The sequence below is a fragment of the Myotis daubentonii genome, chromosome 6 (genome assembly GCF_963259705.1).
Source record: "Myotis daubentonii chromosome 6, mMyoDau2.1, whole genome shotgun sequence".
NCBI classification, from domain to species: domain Eukaryota; kingdom Metazoa; phylum Chordata; class Mammalia; order Chiroptera; family Vespertilionidae; genus Myotis; species Myotis daubentonii.
In genome coordinates this window covers 63,017,314-63,037,168 of record NC_081845.1, presented here as the reverse complement: position 1 = coordinate 63,037,168, position 19,855 = coordinate 63,017,314, and the positions used below count along the sequence as shown (strand labels likewise).

At 40.2% G+C, this 19,855-nt stretch overlaps 1 protein-coding gene and 1 non-coding gene across 6 annotated transcripts in view; one reads left to right on the top strand and one right to left on the bottom strand.

The window, feature by feature from the left end:
• The window catches only part of FILIP1 (filamin A interacting protein 1), a 214,402-nt gene that overhangs the window by 119,112 nt on the left and 75,435 nt on the right, over nucleotides 1-19,855 (bottom strand). The window lies entirely within an intron of this gene.
• LOC132237826 (small nucleolar RNA SNORA27) lies at nucleotides 188-314 on the top strand. Its single transcript, XR_009453652.1, has one exon. It is a non-coding gene; the product is annotated as a small nucleolar RNA SNORA27 (small nucleolar RNA).

Genomic DNA, 19,855 nt, shown 5'->3' with positions numbered 1-19,855 from the left:
TTTCCAATTCTCATTATCTAATAGTCATAAGACCCTCAAAATAACCTAATATTTCATTCTACTAGGACAGATCTATTCAGACTAACTGAAAATTCTTCTAAGTAATTTTATGAAAGTTAGAATTCATCTCTCAAGAAAGGGGATTTTCTTGAAGTCACTGCAGTGATGTTGTGATCAAAAGTTCAAGGTACCCCTTTTCACTTTGCCCATTGGACTTATGTCTTTACTAGTCACTCAAACGGGGCAAAGGCAATATCCTTTTAAAACCCAAGCAAACTGGGTGTTTGACTAGTATCCTGTCAGAGGCAACAAATTGAAGAAAAAAAAAGAGTTCTAGGAAAATATTATAACTGTGGCAAGTTAGAAAAATGTTATTCTACCCTAGTCTAAATCCATGATGAAATATCTGATGAAATTCACTTTAATATCCTTCAAGAAAGATAACAGCAGACCTAGAAAAGATTTCTAGAAAAACAAAAAATAACACAACAAAGAAAAAACAAGATAACAGATCAGGAAACTACCAAGAAATTAAAAAAAAATCTTTTAAAGTTAGAGACCTGGGTCTAAATGAGCATACCGTTTGAGGGTTTTAAAACTTTGAATGTAAAATAGAGTGACCTTTTTTTACCAACATTTTAATAAAAAGGGGTATTAGTTTACCTCTTTATATTCATTTTTAGCATCTATAACGTGGTGGGGGTTTTTATTTTCCATCGCAGAAATAAGGCTATTGTCAATTGTAATAAAGAGAAAAGCACTTAACCATCTAGAAATATACTATTATGTAAAGTAATGACAAAATAACAACTTTTTCTGGCACTTTCAACATCAGTGATTCATCATTTAACCTCAAATACATTTTAAATATTGTTTTATTTATAATACTTTATTTTTTATAATTCTGATGTCACTACCCACTAGACATAGTATATAATCGATGGTCATTGATTACATAAAAAGAGTTATGCCCTCAAATTTAAGTTTTCTAATAAATTTTACCCATATTCTTTCTGTTTGAGCACTATAATTTTTTCAGACATTTTAATAGTACCTGTGGCCTCTAAAGAATGTCATCATTTAATTTGAGTTCTAAATATTTGTTTTTTTCATCTAACAAAGAGAACATCTCTAGAAAATCACCAGATTTCTGGTTTTCCAGGACTAGATTTCCTTTTTATACTTCATCACTTCTAAAAAGGCCCAACACCAGAATTATATAAGAATCAGTCATTTCCTCCCACTAACAAGACACCTATCGGTAGCCAGAAGAAAAAAAACCTTAGACTTTCTCTCAGCAGTATATATTTGATCAATTATTCTTAAATATTACTTTTATTCACAATAATAGTTGCTGACATTCACTGCAGAGCTTATTATGGGCACTGGGTTAAGTACACATATCTAGAGTACCATTTCATGAAATCCTCATAACAATCCGTGAAGCAGGTACTAGAATTATTCTTCTTATAAAAGATAAGGCAAGTGAGGCTCAGAGAGATCTATTTATTGGTCCAAAACAATATGGCCATTACCTGGAAAGCCTGAACTAGAATGTTTGGGTCTCTCACGTGCATGGAGAAATCTGGGTGAAGCTTTAACCACCATATCAGAGCTACCGCGATACCAAAGAATGCACAGGCACCGTTTCATGGGGCTGAAATACATTTAGGCACAGAGCATAGTATCCACCAGTAGATTCTTTCCTCTAACTTCCACCTGTGTATCCCACAATCTTAGAAGAACCTTATTCTTCTAAGACCACATCTCTTCCCCATGCTCCCCTCACCCTGCCTTTCTACTTCTCAGAGCTTGAGGTTTTCAAGGAGCTGAAGAGGAACTTTGCCATTGCAGTTCTGACTTTTGACATTTTCGGAATTGGCAAAGTCACTAAGACTTCAGGCACATAACAACTGCTACTCGACTGGATATAAATTGAACTGATTTTTAGGCAAATTGAGAAAAATTCTACTTTGTGCAGAAGCTGATTTTATTCCAGTGAGCCAACTGCACAAAATTTCCTGTTAGGAAAAAAAAAGTCTTTATGTTGCAAATATTCTCAAATAATCTGATTGCATTTTCAAGAAATGTGAGGCAAATCACAATTGCTGGTCAATGTTAACAAGACGGATTAATCTCCTCGAGGAAAAAGACGTGCAGTGGTTTGGCTGATATCACTGCTTCATGCTGACAGGAGAGAAAATGAAATACTGCACATAGCTGTGTGCTGACGATGACTTCATGCATTCTAATTGCCTGCACATATGCCAATTGTATTCAGGTGTCCTTTAAATGCCTCGTCCTTTAAATGGTCTCTAGAGTCCATTTCTTAACATAAAAGAACAATTTAAAGCCACTTGTAATGTACGGGGTCATGGGTTGTGTCTATTTTGAACTCCTCATGACTCGTGTCTTTTCTAACAGTCCCCAAGCATCCCTTGGATTAGATCAGAGTATGGGGAGCCTAAATTAAAAACAGAGCCTAGCTACTTTATAACCAATCGAGGAGTAAAGGAAAAATTATTCCTATTGAAACACATTCTAGGTGAGCAACTGAAGCCACAAGGTCATCAAAAATGTTTATCTGATTTTTAAAGATGCTGTGTGAAGGGCTGTGAATTCTGCCATCCAACCAATCTTCATAACCTTGGTTCCTCTGCCTGCAAAAGCTGGCAAGAACTGTAAAGAGAACTTTGAGATTAGCTAATTAAGGTACATTAGGAATTTAATTTATCTAAATGTCATGCTGCCACAATGCACAAGTTTCAGACTCAGTGTGTGGGCAGGAAGCATGTAAGAAAATGAGTCACCATCTTTTGGAATAATTTTTTCTAACCTAATGATCCATAGCCACCTCTCTTTTCCACCCTCTAGTCATACCACCCAACCCCACAGTGGACCTTAAGGGGACCCGTGACCTCATACATCAAAATCCTTAGCATTTGTTTTCCTAACGTACTGCATCCTCCTGGAACTGTTTGCTATTAACTCCAAGGAATAAGAGAGCTGTGCCCCCACCTCTAACCCCACAGTCACTTCTTCTGTAAGCTAGGACAAGTTACTTAACCTCTCCAACCCATAGTTTTTTCTTCTGTAAAATGAGAATAATAATACCTATTCTACCCACCATGTGTATGTGGAATCATAATGCCTGTTCTACTCTCTATATGTACGTAAAACTATTTCCTAGCAGTAGTAATGCAGGGAGCATTAATCAGTGGCAGATTAACTGTGGGGTCATAAAACACCACTCAACACCCAATACAGGTACCATCAGAGACAAAGACACTTTGTTTTCAACTGTGATGTCTAGCACAGGGGTCAGCAAACTTTTTCTGTAAAGGGATATGTAAATATTTAATATTTTGGACTTTGCAAGTCATGTGGTCTCTGTTGCACCTATTCAACTATGCTGTTGTAACACGAACGCAGCCATAGACAATACACAAATGGGTGTGGATGGATTTGACCCCTGGCCCTTAGTTTGCCAACCCTGATTTAGACTGTGTGACAAGTATGATTGATGGGTGCATTTAAAGTGGGAGAAGTGGAAATGGCTCCTGTCACGCCCACCCCCTCACACCCAGTGGCTGAAAATGCGGGGGGGGGGGCAGATAATGTAGTAGCTATGCTATCTGCCCACCTATCTTATTCTTCTCTTCCAGATAAATTGAGGTAGGATATAAATATAAAGGGTTCCATCACAAAGTTTGAGGAATCTAAGGGGGAAGAACCTGACAGGCTAAAGTTTCAGAGTAGGATTTCCACTGGCATTAGTCACGCCACAGGAAATGCAGATAAACAACAGACACTTAGCAGCATGTGTCTGTGCAAAGGGGGTGATGGAGGCTGATGTTCAGCAAGTATATGGAGGACATACAGAAAGGGCCAAGTGCCCAGCAAGGTGGAAGGTCTAGGAAAGGCAGCAACATGCTAGTAGAAGAGTCACCAAAGCAGAGGATTTCAACGCAGACCATGAAAGCTGGGGAGAAACCGAAGGCACAGCTTCACTTCAGGAAACACGCAGCACCTGTGAGAGTTGTGGTACGGTTCCAAGAGAGCAGGAGAGACAGGAAACATCCCCAGAAAGGGCCGTGGCCATAACTTTCGCTGGGAGCCAGGCTGGGAGATGACAACAGAGAACACAGGTAGGACAGGTTTCAGAGGCATATGACCTGCGCAGTTGCACAGGGCCCCACACGTGGTTTAATGCTCTGCTGTTGCTGTCTTGAAATTCTTTTTTTTTTCCTTTATTGAATTTTAGAGAGAGAGGAAGGGAAAGGGATAGAGAGATAGAAACATCGATGAGAGTGAAACATCACCCATCAGCTGTCTCCTGCACACCCACTACTGGAGATCAAGCCTGCAACCCGGGCATGTGCCCTGACTGGGAATCAAACTAGTGACCTCTTGGTTCCTGGGTGAATGCACAACTGCTAAACCACATCAGCCAGGTGCTGTCTTGAAATTCTTAATTATTTTGTAACTAGAGGCCCCATATTTCCCTTATGCACAGCCCCCCTAAATTATGTGGCCAGTCCTGGCAGCAGTACAGCTGGAAATCTGAGTCAGATCCTGGAGGTGCTCCCACTCTATTAGTTCTATCAGGAACTAACCTGTCCTCCCTTCCCCACAGATGAAGCACAATTTGTATGTGAAGTGAATAGCTTGGGAGGAGAGACAGCAGAGATTGAAATGGAATTCTGATTTGTTCTAGGACTGACCTATATGTATTGAATTTAACTAAAAAAGAATTACGAGATAAAATTGAACTTACCAGGAAATGTCCAGGTTAAATTCTCTACCTCAAGTGGGGATTATAGGAAAGGGATATAGAAGAGGTAACTAAAGAGCAAAGTTTAATTCAATTATAAAGAAATAAAATATTAGGATTATGCCCTTGAGTTTTATGGGATGTGAACCAATGCTGGTTGCAGTTTTATAAACCATAAAGTACTAATAGACTTTCAGCCAATAGATATAAAGCAGTTTTCCTTTAAATCACTCTTGTTCCTACTCTAGCTTTGAAAAAGAAAAGCAAGAAATAAGACTCATACTGGGGCCTGGAAGCAAGCCCAGTTCAGGGACTTTCCAACAGTGCAATTATTGCACAGGACCTCTGAGAGGGGGCTGATGAGGAGTTTTGATAAGAGGAAAAGATACAAGCCTATCCATTGTCTTTCGCTGGCCCTCATTACTCTCTTTTAGGAGCCTTTCTTGTTTCCCCGCCTGTGTTTCTCACCTGTGCCTTTCACTAAAATGATAAAAATGAGATCCCAGTGATTTCATTGTACTCCACAAGGAGCCTTTCCAGCCCAGACTTGCCTGAAGTGTGCCCTAAGCCCAAACATGACCCCTCGCCCACCTATTTAACTCTCACTCTTCCAGAATCTCAGGACGGTGTTAAGAAATCAACCTGGCTAAATTTAAATCACATAGCAGCGTGACTGCCCTAACTCCCTATTCCTTAGTCTGCATTAACCCTAGTGAATGAAATTAACCCTTTACTAACTCTAGTGCTTGAAATTAAAACAGAAGTAGCCATTTGTAAGAGGTTGGGTTGAAGGTCGGTAGGGCGAGGACAAGATTTCTTTAACTCGAACTGCTAGGCTGTTCTTCTATGTACAATAAGCCATGGGAGAGGGAGGATAAGAAATCTGGGAACATATTTTTTTCTCCGCTTCCCTCTCAACATGCTGAATTCCCAAATCCCCTTTTCTCCACTACGAAGTGCCAACATCCTATTTTGTGTCTCAGTCCAATATTCCTTTTTTGGAGAGCCGAGCTGAACCCAGGGTGTATAGAGCAGATGTGTCTTGGCTCCTAAAACCTGGTGCTGAGGGTAGGGGAGCAGGAAGACTGGGGTTCTACCTGCCTGCCGGGCTCCAGGAGCATATTGAAGGTGGAGAAGCCACTCTGAAGTCCTAGAGCTCCTCAAACTTCAGAGTACACCAGAATCACCTGGAGGGCTACAAGCACACAGGTTGTCGGGCCCCACCCCCAGAGTTTCTGATTCCACGGGTCTGGGGTGGCGCCTAAGAGTCTGCATTTCTAACAAGTTCCCAGGCGATGCTAATGCTGTCGGTCCTAGGCCCAGCAGTAGGGCAAGGTAGGACGAAGATCCAAATTAGAGAGAAGCCTCAGCATGTCTACAAATTCAACTAGAAACGCTCTGTTTTTCCCATCACTTAACCTAGAAATACTAGGCTCAGCTGAAAAAGATTATATTAATTGTAACTGCATGACTGACTACAGGCCTACTTATTACTCACACTCCAGCAGGCGCCCTGTTTGAGGGGATAAACTTGTAGGTTACAAAATAATGCCCTATAGGTCAAAACCTCTTTGCAGATATGGGGTGTGTGTGTGTGTGTGTGTTTAGCAGACACATTTTATCAGAAGTTTTTACAAAATAATCTAGATTTTTCAGGTTTTATTGAAAAAAATCAGAAGATCTGTCACTATTGAGCCTATCTTCCTATGTAACGACATTTAGCTTGAGTTGAGTCATGGCTGGCCCATTTAAATGGAGCATGTACTCCCTAGTTCACCACTCATCCTTCACCACTCTCCATGACCTATGAACATTGAGATACAAGAGTCAATTGCCATTTATTTATTACTACATTTGCACTATGTTTTTTCCTCTAGAAATTCCTCTCTGTGCCTAAGGAGAGAAACAAAAGCTACAACAAAAGTTTTGTGTATCAAGAATGAAAAAGGAGAGAATATTTAGTCCTGACTCCTGCTATGGGTTGAATATGCACACACTCCAGCAGCTTCACCTGGTTATTACCACCTGTCTTTGGAAACCATCTGAGTTTGGGTCCTGCCTGGACAAGACCGGATGGCAGGCAGGAACGCATGGGGGAGGGAGTAGAGACGAGAAGCAAACTCTAAGTGCTGGGTAGTCAAAGAAACTCCTGGAAAGGAATTATCCAAAAGAAAGAAGCTGCAGTCTGTCACAAACTTGATCCAAGGACAATGTCACATTGCAAGGGAAGAGGGAATGTTGTGCAAAGCAGAGAATATGATGTTGAAGATGCCTCCATGGAGGGATATGCAGCCAAAGCTGAAGCTGGAAGGGGCCTGCAATAAAGGCGTAAATGGAAACAAAGAGGCACCTGGGAAGGCTAAGAAGTGGGGGCTTTGCTTTGAGAACTGGCCGTGCAGTAGGAGGGGGAGCACTTGTGGAACTCTGCCTGGTCAATGATGGAACCAGCAGAGGTGGCAGAGGCATCAAGAGACCTTGAAGCCAGGTCAGGGGCAAGGCAGCATTTGGAGGGCCTAATAGATACGCACTGGGGACCACTTCCTAAGTTAACCTGAGGAAGGTGGAGAGGAGGTTCTGCAATAGATCAGTGTAGAAACCACACTCATCTGTTACTATTAGCCCCCCGGCTTTCTGAACTTGAAAACTGTGGGTTTTATTTCATTCCACAAACTGATTTTGTGCACCGCTATTCCAAATAACAAGCACACAAGAACCATACTAGTGCAAGCAATCACAAAATAATAATAATAATAATAATAATAATAATAGTAATAGTAATAAAATATGTTCTTCCCTCAAGTATGTCATAGTCCAAGAGGAGGCAGGATCAAGATGATGGAGTGGATAGACACGGAACACGTGTCCTCTCACAAACACATCAAAATTACAACAAAATATATAGAACAACTGTTGCAGAGAGCCACCTGAAGAGTAGCTGAACAGAATTCCTACAACTAAGGATATAAAGAAGAAGCCACATGGAGACAGGCTGGGGGACAGGTACGACTCTGGTTAGGATTCACACCCAATGTGGTGACTCCCAAATAGGAGGAATATCTGAACCACAGCAATTCTCCTGAGCAGCAAGGGGGTCCAAGCCCCACACCAGACTTCTCCGCCCAGGGCACCAATGCCCAGAAGAGGAGTCCCTATAATATCTTATTTTGTAAAACATCAAGGATTATGTCCAAGAGAGATAAAAGGCTTTGGGAGATGATACTGTTCTTTAAAAAAATCTTTTAAGTATGTTTTTATTAATTTCAGAGAGAAAGGGAGAGTGAGAGAGAGAGAGAGAGATATCAATGATGAGAGAGAATCATTGTTTGGCTGCCTTCTGCACAGCCCTACTAAGGATCGAGCCTGCAACTCGGGCCTGTGCCCTGACCAAGAATCAAACTGTTCATAGGTCGATGCTCAACCACAGAGCCACACAGACTAGGCACTGATGCTGTTCTTAAAGGGCTCTTGCACAAGTCCCTTGTTTCAGGTCCAAAGTAGAAGCAGCAGTTGAAGAAGTACCTGGGTCATATGGGGAGGAATTAAATTGATTAAATTTAGGACAAGGGCCTAAACTCTTTCTAGGGATGGAAGCACTGATGGGCACCACTCTTTCTTGGTTTCCTTTGTTGTTGTTGTTGTTGTGCTTCAAACTGGCCTGCCAGGCACAGCAGGAACCAAATCAGTCACTCGCCAATAACCTAGCTAACACTGTACACCCCACCCCGGTGTTCCCCTGAGATTCTGCCCACCCGCTCTGCCAGCCCATGCTGGAGCCCCTTCTAAGTGACTCCAAACGCTGCATACAAGTGGTGGCCAGCCTTGGTTTGCATCACAGTCTTTCCAAAATGCCCTCATGTCCAGCACTAGCAGCAGCTGGCCTCAGCTTGCAGCACAGTCTTTTCCAAATGCTCCCAAGCTCAGCATAGGAGGCAGCTGGCCTCAGCTTGCATTACAGTCTTTTCCAAGTGCTCCCAAGCTCAGCACAGGTGGCAGTCAGCCTTGGCTTGTATTGCAGACTTTCCCAAGAGTCCCCAAGCCCAGCATTAGTGGCAGCTGACCTTGGCTCACTTCATAATCTCTCCCAAGTGGTCACAAGCCTCACAAAAACAGCAACTACACCAGAGCTCTACACAAGCAGCTCCCCAATCAACACACACAATAAGAAGCCTCAGTTGGCATCAGAGCCCCGCCAAAGAGAATCCTCTCCATGCAGGTCATCCACAGTCATATGGTCAGTCCTCACAGCCAGTCAGCCTGAAGACCAATCTCACCTACCACTGCACCTGCAGCAATTACAGCCCAACTGCTGCAGGAGGGCACAGGGGACACCTGTGGAGGATGTGGCTCTGGTGACTAAGGAGGATCGGTATACTAGTCCCACAGGACACCTTCTATTTAAGATCATTCTTTCAAGATCAGGAGATGTAGCAGAGCTATCTAACATATACAGACAAACATAAATCAGGAGATGGAGGAGTATGTTCCAAGTTAAAGAAAAGGACAAAACCCCAGAAAAACAACTAAACAAAACAGGCAAACAATCTACCAGATAGAGTTCAAAACAATGGTTTTAAAGATGCACAATGAAATTGGGAGAGGAATAGATGAACTCAGTGAAAACTTCATCAAAGACACAGAAAATAAAAAGGAGCCAATCAGAACTGAAGAACACAATCACTGAAATTATATATATATTAGAGGGATTCAACAGCAGATTTGATGATGCAGAAGAATGAATTATCAGTCAGGAAGACAAGGTAGTAAAATCACCCAACTGGTATAGCAAAAAGAAAAATTTTACCCATAAGGATAATTTAAGGCCCCTCTGGGAAAATCAAGCATACCAACATTTGCATCATTGCGATTCCAGAAGAAGAGAGAGAGAGAGAAAGTGCACAAAACCTATTTGAAGAAATGAAAGCTGAAAAATTCCCTAACCCGGTGAAGGAAACAGACATCTAAGTCCAGGAAGCAAAGAGTCTCAAACAAGATGAATGCAAAAAGACCCACACCAAGATACATCATAATAAAAAGCCACAAGTTAAAGATGACGAGAAAATATTAAAAGTATTAAGAAAAAAGCAGCTAGTTATATACAAGGGAACTCCCATAAGACTATCAGGTAATTTTCAGCAGAAATTTTGCAGACCAAAAGGAATGGCACAATATATTCAAAGTGATGAAAGGAAAAACAAACAAACAAGCAAGCAAACAAAAAACAAGATACTCCACCAAACAAAATTATGGTACAGAATTGAAGGAGAGATAGTTTCCCAGACAAGCAAAGCTGAAGGAGTTCATTACCACTAAGCCAGCACTACCAGAAATTTTAAAGGAACATTTTTAAGTGGAAAAGAAAATGCCAACACCAAAAATAATGAAATATCAGAAAGGGAAAAAAAATGTCACTGATAAAGGCAAACATTTAGTAAAAGTAGTAGAATGACCAATTATAAAGCTAGTAGGAAGGTTAAAAGTTAAAAGTAGTAAGATCATACGTAACCACAATCATAAATTAAGGGATACGCGCGCGCACACACACACACACACAAATGTAAAAATATATTATTAACACAAATGTGGGTTGTGAGTAAAAATGAAGTGCTTTAAAAATTCATTTGAACTTAAACAACCATCAACTTAAATAGATTGCTATAAACAAAGCTTGTTATAGATGAATCTGATGGTAACCACAAACCAAAACCTATAATAGAAACACAAAAAATAAAGAGAAAGGAATCCAAGCAAATCAGAAAAAAAATGTCATCAATGTACAAGAGAATAGAGCAGGAGAGAAAGAAAGGAACAAAGAATAACTGCAAAAGCAAACAGAAAACAATAATAAAATGGCAACAACTACATACCTATCAATAATTACTTCAATGTAAGTGGACTAAATGCTCCAGTCAAAAGACATAGGGTGGCTGAATGGATTGGAAAAAAAACAAGACTTGTGCCTATGTTGCCTATTAATACTCACTTCAGATAGAAAGACATGCACAGATTGAAAATGAAAAGATGGAAAAAGATAGTTCATGCAAATGGAAACAAAAAAAAAGCTGGGATAAGTGATACTGATATCAGACAAAATAGACTATAAAACAAAGCTTTTAACAAGAGACAACTAAGGGCATTACATAATGATAAAAAAAATAAATCCAACAAAAGGATGTAACACTTGTAAACATCTACACACCCAATGGAGGAGCACCTAAATACATAAAGCAAGTATTAATGGAATAAAGGGAGAGATTGACAACAATACAATAATAGTAGATTTTAACATCCCACTTACATCAATAGATAGATCATCTAGACAGACAGTCCACAAGAAAACAGGGGCCTTAAATAAAACATTAGAACAAAGAGACAATAGATATTTACAGAACATTCTACCCCAAAACATATGCATTCTTTTCAAGAGCACATAAAACATTTTCCAAGATAGGTCACAAAACAAGTCTCAATTAATTTAAGAAGATTGAACAAAAATGTAATCATCCCAATATTTGTATATTTATTTATAAATGTTAGGCTAAGTTCTTAAGGTATTAGGCATATTATAAATTATATCTAACAATAGAAAAAACTAAATACATAAATATTAATAAACATAATAAATAAATATAATGGAAGCTTATACCTAATGATTTCCCTTGTGACAATTGTTCTATAAAACAGACATTTAAACAGGTTTAAAAGTTAGAAGGAAGCTTGGGAAATGCCTTAAAAGCAGTCTTGGATCTGAGGATTAGCTAGACCTGGTCATGAATAACGCCTGAGCTCATAAAAACGGGAAACATGCAAAGACAAATGGCTATAGATTACACCGAGGGGTGGCTTTGAGGACTGAGTATTTCTCAGATCATGGCCTCCAGCTGGACCCCGGGGAATGAATAAGCTCTTTCCAGGCTGAGGGAAAAGATAAACAAAAGCACATAGCTGTTCAGTGGCCTGATATAGACTTAGGAGAACTTCAAAATAGAGGAAGAGTGCAGCAAAATACTAATTATGTGTATCACAAAACATAATGGACTAACTCGGGCAAGCTGCAATTTACAGTAAGACTACATTCTGCGTTTGCATGTTCAGCCTTCAGTTTGTCCCTCACTGTTATGCTTTCACATCAGACAAAAAAAAAAGCAGTGAACCTTGGCGGTCATCATGGTAGCTAAATAGTGGGAACAAGGGTAAAGGAAGGTCAAGGAATGTTCTAAAGTTAGGCGTGGAGAAAGTACAAAACACAGGTTATTTTTAATTTTGGCTTTGTTCCTATAATTTTAATGTCTAAAAAGTAAGATGTACATAAATAGTAAAGTCTGTTTCTCATGTAGCCATGAGAAGAAGAAAACTTTCCCAGTAATTCAATACTACTTTCTTACTTTGTTGACATTTCATTTTCATCAGCTGCCATTCAAGCCAACAAAAATGCCCAAAGTGAGTATTTTCCAAATTTGTACCCAGGGCGGGTGTCCTCTACCTTCCTCCCCCTTGTTGTCTGTCCTCTGTTCTTAGTGTACTAGCAGGACTCACCCTGCACAGAACGCAAATTGAGGATTGCTTTTCTAGGAGTAGTGATGTGTTTGCGTTCAGTCATCCATATTCTCTCATCTTATGACATTTGTGGCCAAAGACAGAGATTTGCCAGGCAGCTGACAAACCAGGGTGGAGGGGTGGCATAGCCCGTGAACAAAAAGTTTTCCCCAACACCCCGCACAGCCAGCTGTCCTAGGGAGAGAATGAGCCTGCTTTATTGGGCCCCTAGGCCGACTGCGGTAATGGCCTAAACATCCCTGTCGTCTCGATACCTCTGCTCTAAGGAAATGTTCCATGACTAGTGGGAGCATAAGAAAAAAATATAAAATGGGCACACACACACCCAAAAAATCAAAACCTCAGAAGATCAGAGAACTACTTTTTTAAAAAATCTTGCACAATACGTTATGCAAAAGATACTGACATAAGAATTGTGTGAAAATAGAGTTTCTCTTCTAAGGATTATAAATAACTGGATTTCGCTCAAACAAAAGTCCTGGCCAGAACCACAGAATTAGAGGTTTTCTATTTCTCTACGGATTTCACTTAGATTAGAAACCAATCATGCCCTACAGTTGGCAGGCTGTTTAGATTTTACCAAAACAGTCCCACTGTTTCCATTAAATAGTTTTGTCACTTGTATATTCATAATTAGCATACCCTACATATACATGCATCACTGAAAAGGAAATTTTAGAATGAACTTTCATTGTCACTTTAAAATTTCTTGTTCAAAACTAAATTTAAAGCTAAAATTCATAGTACTATTGTCAGTAAAATTATTTTCAAGATCCACTTTATTATTTTTATTCAGTGCATACTTATTCAGTGATTTCAAAGTGCCAGGCACTGGGTAAAGAAAACAATTCTAGGTGCTTTGTGATATCATGGACCTCACAGTCTAGTAAAATTATTCCGACTGCATAGGTAAGTCATAAAAGCAAATAGAGAAACCAGTAATACCTTTTGCCTATGTCAGCTGGTTGGATGAACGAGTTAGTTCCAGTAAACTTTTTAAAGTTTATCATGAAAGAATAAGTTTATATTAATATCTCAAGGCCAGTTCCACAAAAACACTATTGAGCACCTTCCCTATGCAAGAGGTATAGGTTTTACCCACAATGGCTCAAAGAGAGTGAATATTTAATGTGCTCTTTTAAAAAATTGAGAAAGTCTTTTGTATTTTAGCAAATTACGTCATATCTGCAATGGCAACTCAGAGGACCCTATACTTTTGTTCACTTTTCTTTAGAGGAGGATGGCACATCATTGGGGATTTCTTTGCCTTTTTTTGTCTTGAAATGTGAATGAATGAGTGAATGAATGAATAACTGATTGTTAGTGGCCTGACCAACAACAGTAAGTTATCCAGCTAAATTATAGTGAATTCCACATTGTTGTGCCTCTGCTGTTTCACAGATTGAGAACTTGACATCAGGTCTCCTGGAATCACAGTACTAGTAACCTGGAAGTAAACATATGGCCTCAAACTCTTCACTCACCTCTTTCTGGGGACCTGCAGGTTCTCCCAAAGACCCTTACTCACTGGTTTCTAGAAGTCCCCAAAGGAGGGGGTGAATAACTGTGCTCCTCAATGCTGTCCTGACAGCCACCAAGAGACTTTCTGACATTGCCTTCTCTCTTGCTCTTGCTGCCAGGGGCCTCTCCTCGCGTCATTGAAACTGCTGAGATGTCATCAAAGGCAACAAAGAAGAGATCTCAGGAAGCGCAGAAGCCTCCAGGATTTGATACCACTCAAACTTCACACACACGAAAGGCAATGGTGGGGCCAGCATCCCCGATGCTCGAAGTCCTTATTATCACAGAAGCCACACGAGTGACAGAAGTCGCTACTACAAAAACCCTCCACTGTAACTGTGGATGTACCAAAGTTGGGAGCAGAGTTTCTACTGGGGACAGGAGACCTAGTGGGAATCGCCTGGTTGAAAGTTGGAACAAGGAATCACAGATTATCTTGAACCTGCATTTGCTTAGAAACAACACTTCAGTCATCTATTGGCACTTCCTGGATGGAGCTTTAAATGGTTGCTCATAGAGATTATAAAACTAATAAAGCCCTGCCCTCAAGCTATCTCTTGATGATGGCACAAGTGAAGAATTCATCTCTTTCTTACTCACTGTGGGTTGTCATCTTGCGCTCATAATATGTCAGAGGTTTAGTGAAGTTTCTCTGGACCCCGGCAGAAAGCCTTCGGGGAGAGGTTAAGAAGGACTCTCCAGGCCTCTGGACGATTAAAAGAAGCCCCAATTGTCGCATTTTCAGATTTCCATGCGGTAGATACCCCCATCGTGGCCCATTGCAAGCTATCAACATGACATCACTGAATGCAGAGCAGGGAAGAGATGGGCAGTCAGCTCCTGCAAGCCAGTGCCAGCTGGCTCCAGCGCGCCCCTGAGAAAGGGCCAAGTAGCTGCTGCCGCCTCAGCCCCTGCTCGCCCTTTTCCAGGCAGACGGAATCGGACTGCAGACATTCCCCTGCATTCCTGAGTAAGATACTATGAAGGCAGAAGTAGGGAAGACAGATACATCAAATAAACCTAGCATCACTGCTGCTTCCTTCACGTCTCCCTCCCTCCGTCTGACAAGGATAAAGCCAAGCCCCAGTCCCCAGTATTGTGGTGTTTCTAAGCAGAAGGAAAGAGAAAAAAGTCAGAAGGAAAGAATTTCTCTTCTTAAAGTATGTGACAGTAAGCGAGGGAGGAAAGATGTGAGTTTGTGTGGACAAACAAAGCAAATGGCCTCTGCAAAGAAAACAAGCTGGCGTTTGAACTGAAGTCAATGTTTTGTTCTTGTTTTCTTTTCTTTTATTAGAAATAAAGCTTAGTTCATAAGGATATTGGCTTTCTCGTCTTCCTCACACTCCTTATTACAGCAGTCCTCCTGGCCAGAGATGCCTCATGGGAGAGCCTGGGTCTGTGATATTTTGGTAACAGTTACTGATATGTTGATACAGTCAGGGATCTCTCTGTGCTCACTGTGAAGTAACTGCCTCGAGTACAGTCCAAAAAGATGATGTCAAAGATATATACAAACAAACACTGACCTTGAACATTTCTAATGCATCTCTAATGGAACAAGCAGAGCAATGCTCATTGTCATGAGCTTCATGATCTGCTAAGAACATATTTGAGATGGGGAAGAACTGTTGTCAAGAACCAAGAATTAAACCAATGTCACCCCAATAAATTCAATTGAAAAGTTAAAAAAGAAGAAAGAAAAAAATCTAAACAATAAAATAAGGGGGGACTGGATAAAAGAAGATGAAGAGATTAGCCAAAGAACATATATACATAGCCCAATGGACACAACAGTGTGGTGAAGGCCAGGAAAGGGGTTTGGGGGAGGGGGGACTGGGTGGAGGTGGGCACAGGTGGGGGAGATATGGGGAACATCTGTAATAGTGTCAATAATAAATATATATAAATAATAAATAATAAAATAAAATAAAAAAGAACCAAGAATTAGATACCAGTAATGTTGGCTAATTAATCTGATAAATTAATTTTTTGAAAAGAAAGCTTTTAGAGACAAGTCCTTGTGTCTTAGCTATGTTGCACTGTAAGAATTCCTGCTTACCTCTGTTATATTCTATTATTGTGGCACAGTAACAGTCCAAAGACAACCAGTTTTAATGTCATGAACTCAAGAATATGTTACTTCTAGCCCTAGCCAGTTTGCTCAGTGGTTAGAGTGTCAGCCCATGGACTGAAGGGTTGTGGGTTCAATTTTGGGTCAAGGGCATATACTTCAGTTGCCCCCTCCTCCCCGTGAGGGCGAGTGTGGAGGCAGCCAACTGTGTCTACCACATCAATGTTGTTGTTTTCTCTCTCTCCCAACCCTCTCTCTCTGCCCCTCCTCCCACCCTTCCACACTCTTGAAATCAATGGAAAAAATATCCTCAGGTGAAGGTTAAAAAAAAAACAAAAAAAGAAAATGCTGCTTCCAGCTATGCTTAGTTGTATGCCTGCTTCATCTTAGGTTATGTATAAATAGTGAAGCTATAAATGATATACTATTATGATTTTTGTCATTCACTGAACTATGGATAAATCCAACATCTGGACTTCATCCTTTGAAGCAAGACTATTCAGAGCACATCATGAGGATATTCAGTTCCAGGGACTTTGCTTTTCTCTTCTCACTCTCCTTTATTCCACAGAGCTTTGATTAGAAAGCTTTAGATAAATTTAACCCAAGTAAGGAATAAAAATGGAAACAGAAATTATACTTATTTTTGTCTGCATATTACAGCTTTGATGTACTTACCATTTCCTTCATCCCACGGGATCATAAACTGCTTGAGGGCAAAAAACTGTCTAATTCACTTTTATAACCCCTGCAGCAATTAGCACAGGGCTTACACAAAATGTATGAGCAATACATCTTTGTGTAATTGGTTACACTACAGGGAAAAAAGGCAGAGTGTGAGAAAATATGATGAACACCAGCATATTTTTCTTGATCTCCTGGGAAAGATGGCCCATTCTGGCTCAGATAAATAAAGGATGGAAAACAATATAGACTGATCTCTCCTTTTAGAAATCAGAAAGGCCGTCTAGAAGTTGCTTCTTCTTGTGGACTCTTTATTAAGAAGATACAGAATTTACATGATTCTCCAAATATCACAGAGAAATCAGGAAAGCCAAAAAGTGACTAAAAGAAACTAGATAAATTTTGAATGACTCCAATAGGAAAGCTCTGCCAAAGATGGGGGTTATAAACAGGCTGCTAACTTGATAGGCCGATGTTACATTCTCCCCAAATAACCTCTTATGAAATGTCTCCAGATCTCTGAATTCTCACTTTCAGCATGTTAACGTAGAGATCCTACATCATAGCAATCCCCGCAGGTTGTTGGAAGGAGGAAATCTAAGCTACTAAATGCTCTGAGAAAAGTTTAAAGGGTTAGTAAGCAAATATAGTCATGACTGGAGTATGCAAACCATGTTTTCTGTCTCTCAAAATACAGAACAATAGCTGCAATGTGCAAACATAGAAGTCTTTAACATATGCAGGAGGGAAAACACAGAACAATGAAGAATAAGTTATTCTTTTTCTAAAACTTGTTTTTGTTTTTCAATTACAGTTGACATTGGAAAGGAAGCTACTCTTAACACTGTAGAACAAGTAGAATATATTCGCCCCTGGGGATTAGTCAAGCAGCTCAGATTTGAAAAGGATTTATGTAAGTAAATGAATGATCAATTTATAAGATACTGAAAAGAATTTAGAAAGTATTTATGCACAACACTAGCCTTTGAGTATAATGTCCTAGACTAGAGTGTGAGCAACTGCCATACTCTTCCAAAAAGATTGTTGGGGACCAGCTATGGTCTGAATGTTTGTATTCCTCCCAAATTCTTATGTTAAAATCTTAAGGCCCAAGAAGTCAACTCCCTTCTCTTTTTCTCATGGCTTTCAATAGTCATCTTAAAATTAAATTTGACTTACACATACTGTTACTGTAGGTGCGTATTTGTAGATAATCAAAATTTGTAAGTTTGAATCCAATAATACTTTAGATAAAAATATTAAGAAAAATAATATAATCTGTACCCTCCTCAGAGTTTGTTTGATTGGAACTTTACCTGTAATTGTGTTATTTGTATCACCGCAGAGCTGGTGACTGGTGAAGGAGAACCAGACTAGCACAGAGGGCATTCCAGGGACTTTCAGTCCAGGATGAGGTTGGAGCTGAGACAGATTGGAATGGGACCACCAGAGGGCACCTGCATTAGTCCATGGGGTCTGACTTCTACCCCACACCTGAATCCTCTCTCCTCCCACCTCTGCAACCACCAAGTGTCAGCCCTTCTGACCCATATTCTGGAGAGCTCCCAGAGAAATATATTTAACACAAACGTCTCTTTGTGTCAATCCTCTGCTCAAGATTCTTAAGTCATTTGCTGTTACCCAAAAGTAAGCCCTATAGTCCTACATGGCGACCCTGTCAAGCTCTCTACATGCTCTTCCCTCCCTCCCCTCAAAGAACCAAGCCCAACTAAGCTCTGTTCTCTGAACACATCACCTTTTGTCCCGGCCTCTGGACCTCTCTCCTTTTCCTGCCCACCATTAGTCCCACTCTTCCTTCAAGTGTCAATTTAAGCATTATTTTTTTTCTTCCCTGGTTCCCTTAAGAAAACTTAGCTGCTACTTTTTTTACTCTCCCTGAATGTTGTTCACATATAACTATGGCAACTACCATGTTTATTTGTGTATCTGTGAGCTTCTAGAAAGCAGGAACCAAGATTTTAAATCTTTTTTCATTTCTGCATCTAATACAGTGCCTGGAATATTTTATACAACTGGATATATTTGCTAAATATTGAACAAACGAACCTGCTGAGTTCCCATGACCTATGTAGCTACAGATTCCATTCTGCAAAGTCATAAGACTGTTTTTGTTACCCCTACAATTAATTAACAGTATTTTTGCACATTTTTCTTTTCAATACATTTTGCTTTCTTCATTTCTTTTTTTGGGGACAGTCCATCTTTTTATGCTGAATACCTACTAGCAAAACCAAAGTATCTGATCCCATCAACATAAGATCATTATTTTGCTGAGTCTTAAAAATATAAAACTTTCCAAGTATCCACAGCATATTTGTTATGCAATTTAGAGGATGATCATGCCACAGAATACTTTGAGAACTAATTTCAAAATACACAATCAGCCCTAGCCTTGGCTCAGTGGATAGAGCATCAGCCTGCGAACTGAAGGGTCCCAGGTTTGATTCCAGTCAAGAGCACGTACCTATGTTGCAGGCTTGATCGGGGCTCGTGTGGGAGCCAACCAATCGGTGTTTCTCTCTTTCTGTGTCTTCCCTGCCTTCCACTCTCTCTAAAAATCAATGGGAAAATATCCTCGGGTGAGGATTAACAACAACACAAACACACAAACTGGATGGATTACAAAGATAAAACTTGGTAAGAGATTTTTATAAAATTTTCATTTCCTGAAGCTATGGACATAGTTAGATTTTCATGGGAATAAGGCCCCACCTTGTTCCGTTCATCATTTCAGTCTTGCTCTTCACAGCTAATGGCATGCACTCGGCTAACCGCTATGGAAAAGCAGCACTCACAGCTGCAATCATTATGAAATATAACAAACTCGTATACTTGATGAGCCAAAGTATCTCTACAGTGACATAACTGTGTTTGTTATTAAGTGAATGCTATGGATGTAACCCCTACCGATCTTGGTAAAAATCTCTCCCTTGTGTGTTTAGCCCAAAACTTAAATGAGCTGACTTACATTACACAATCATTCACAGAGAACATTGTGGCTGTATAGAACGGTGTGCTCTCTGTGAATGGGACTCTGCACCTCAGTGGTTTCAGGTCGACGGTGGCTTCTTTAGTGGTAAACACTTAGTTTACCTGGGTCCGCATCCCTTGACTTTCACTTGGACAAACCTGAAAGCTCCAGCCAGCTAGAACTGCCAACTCTTGCATAGTTTTCTACCCACAACCATCAATCTCTCCCTGGCAATAAAAGGAGACTAAACCTTGGTTTG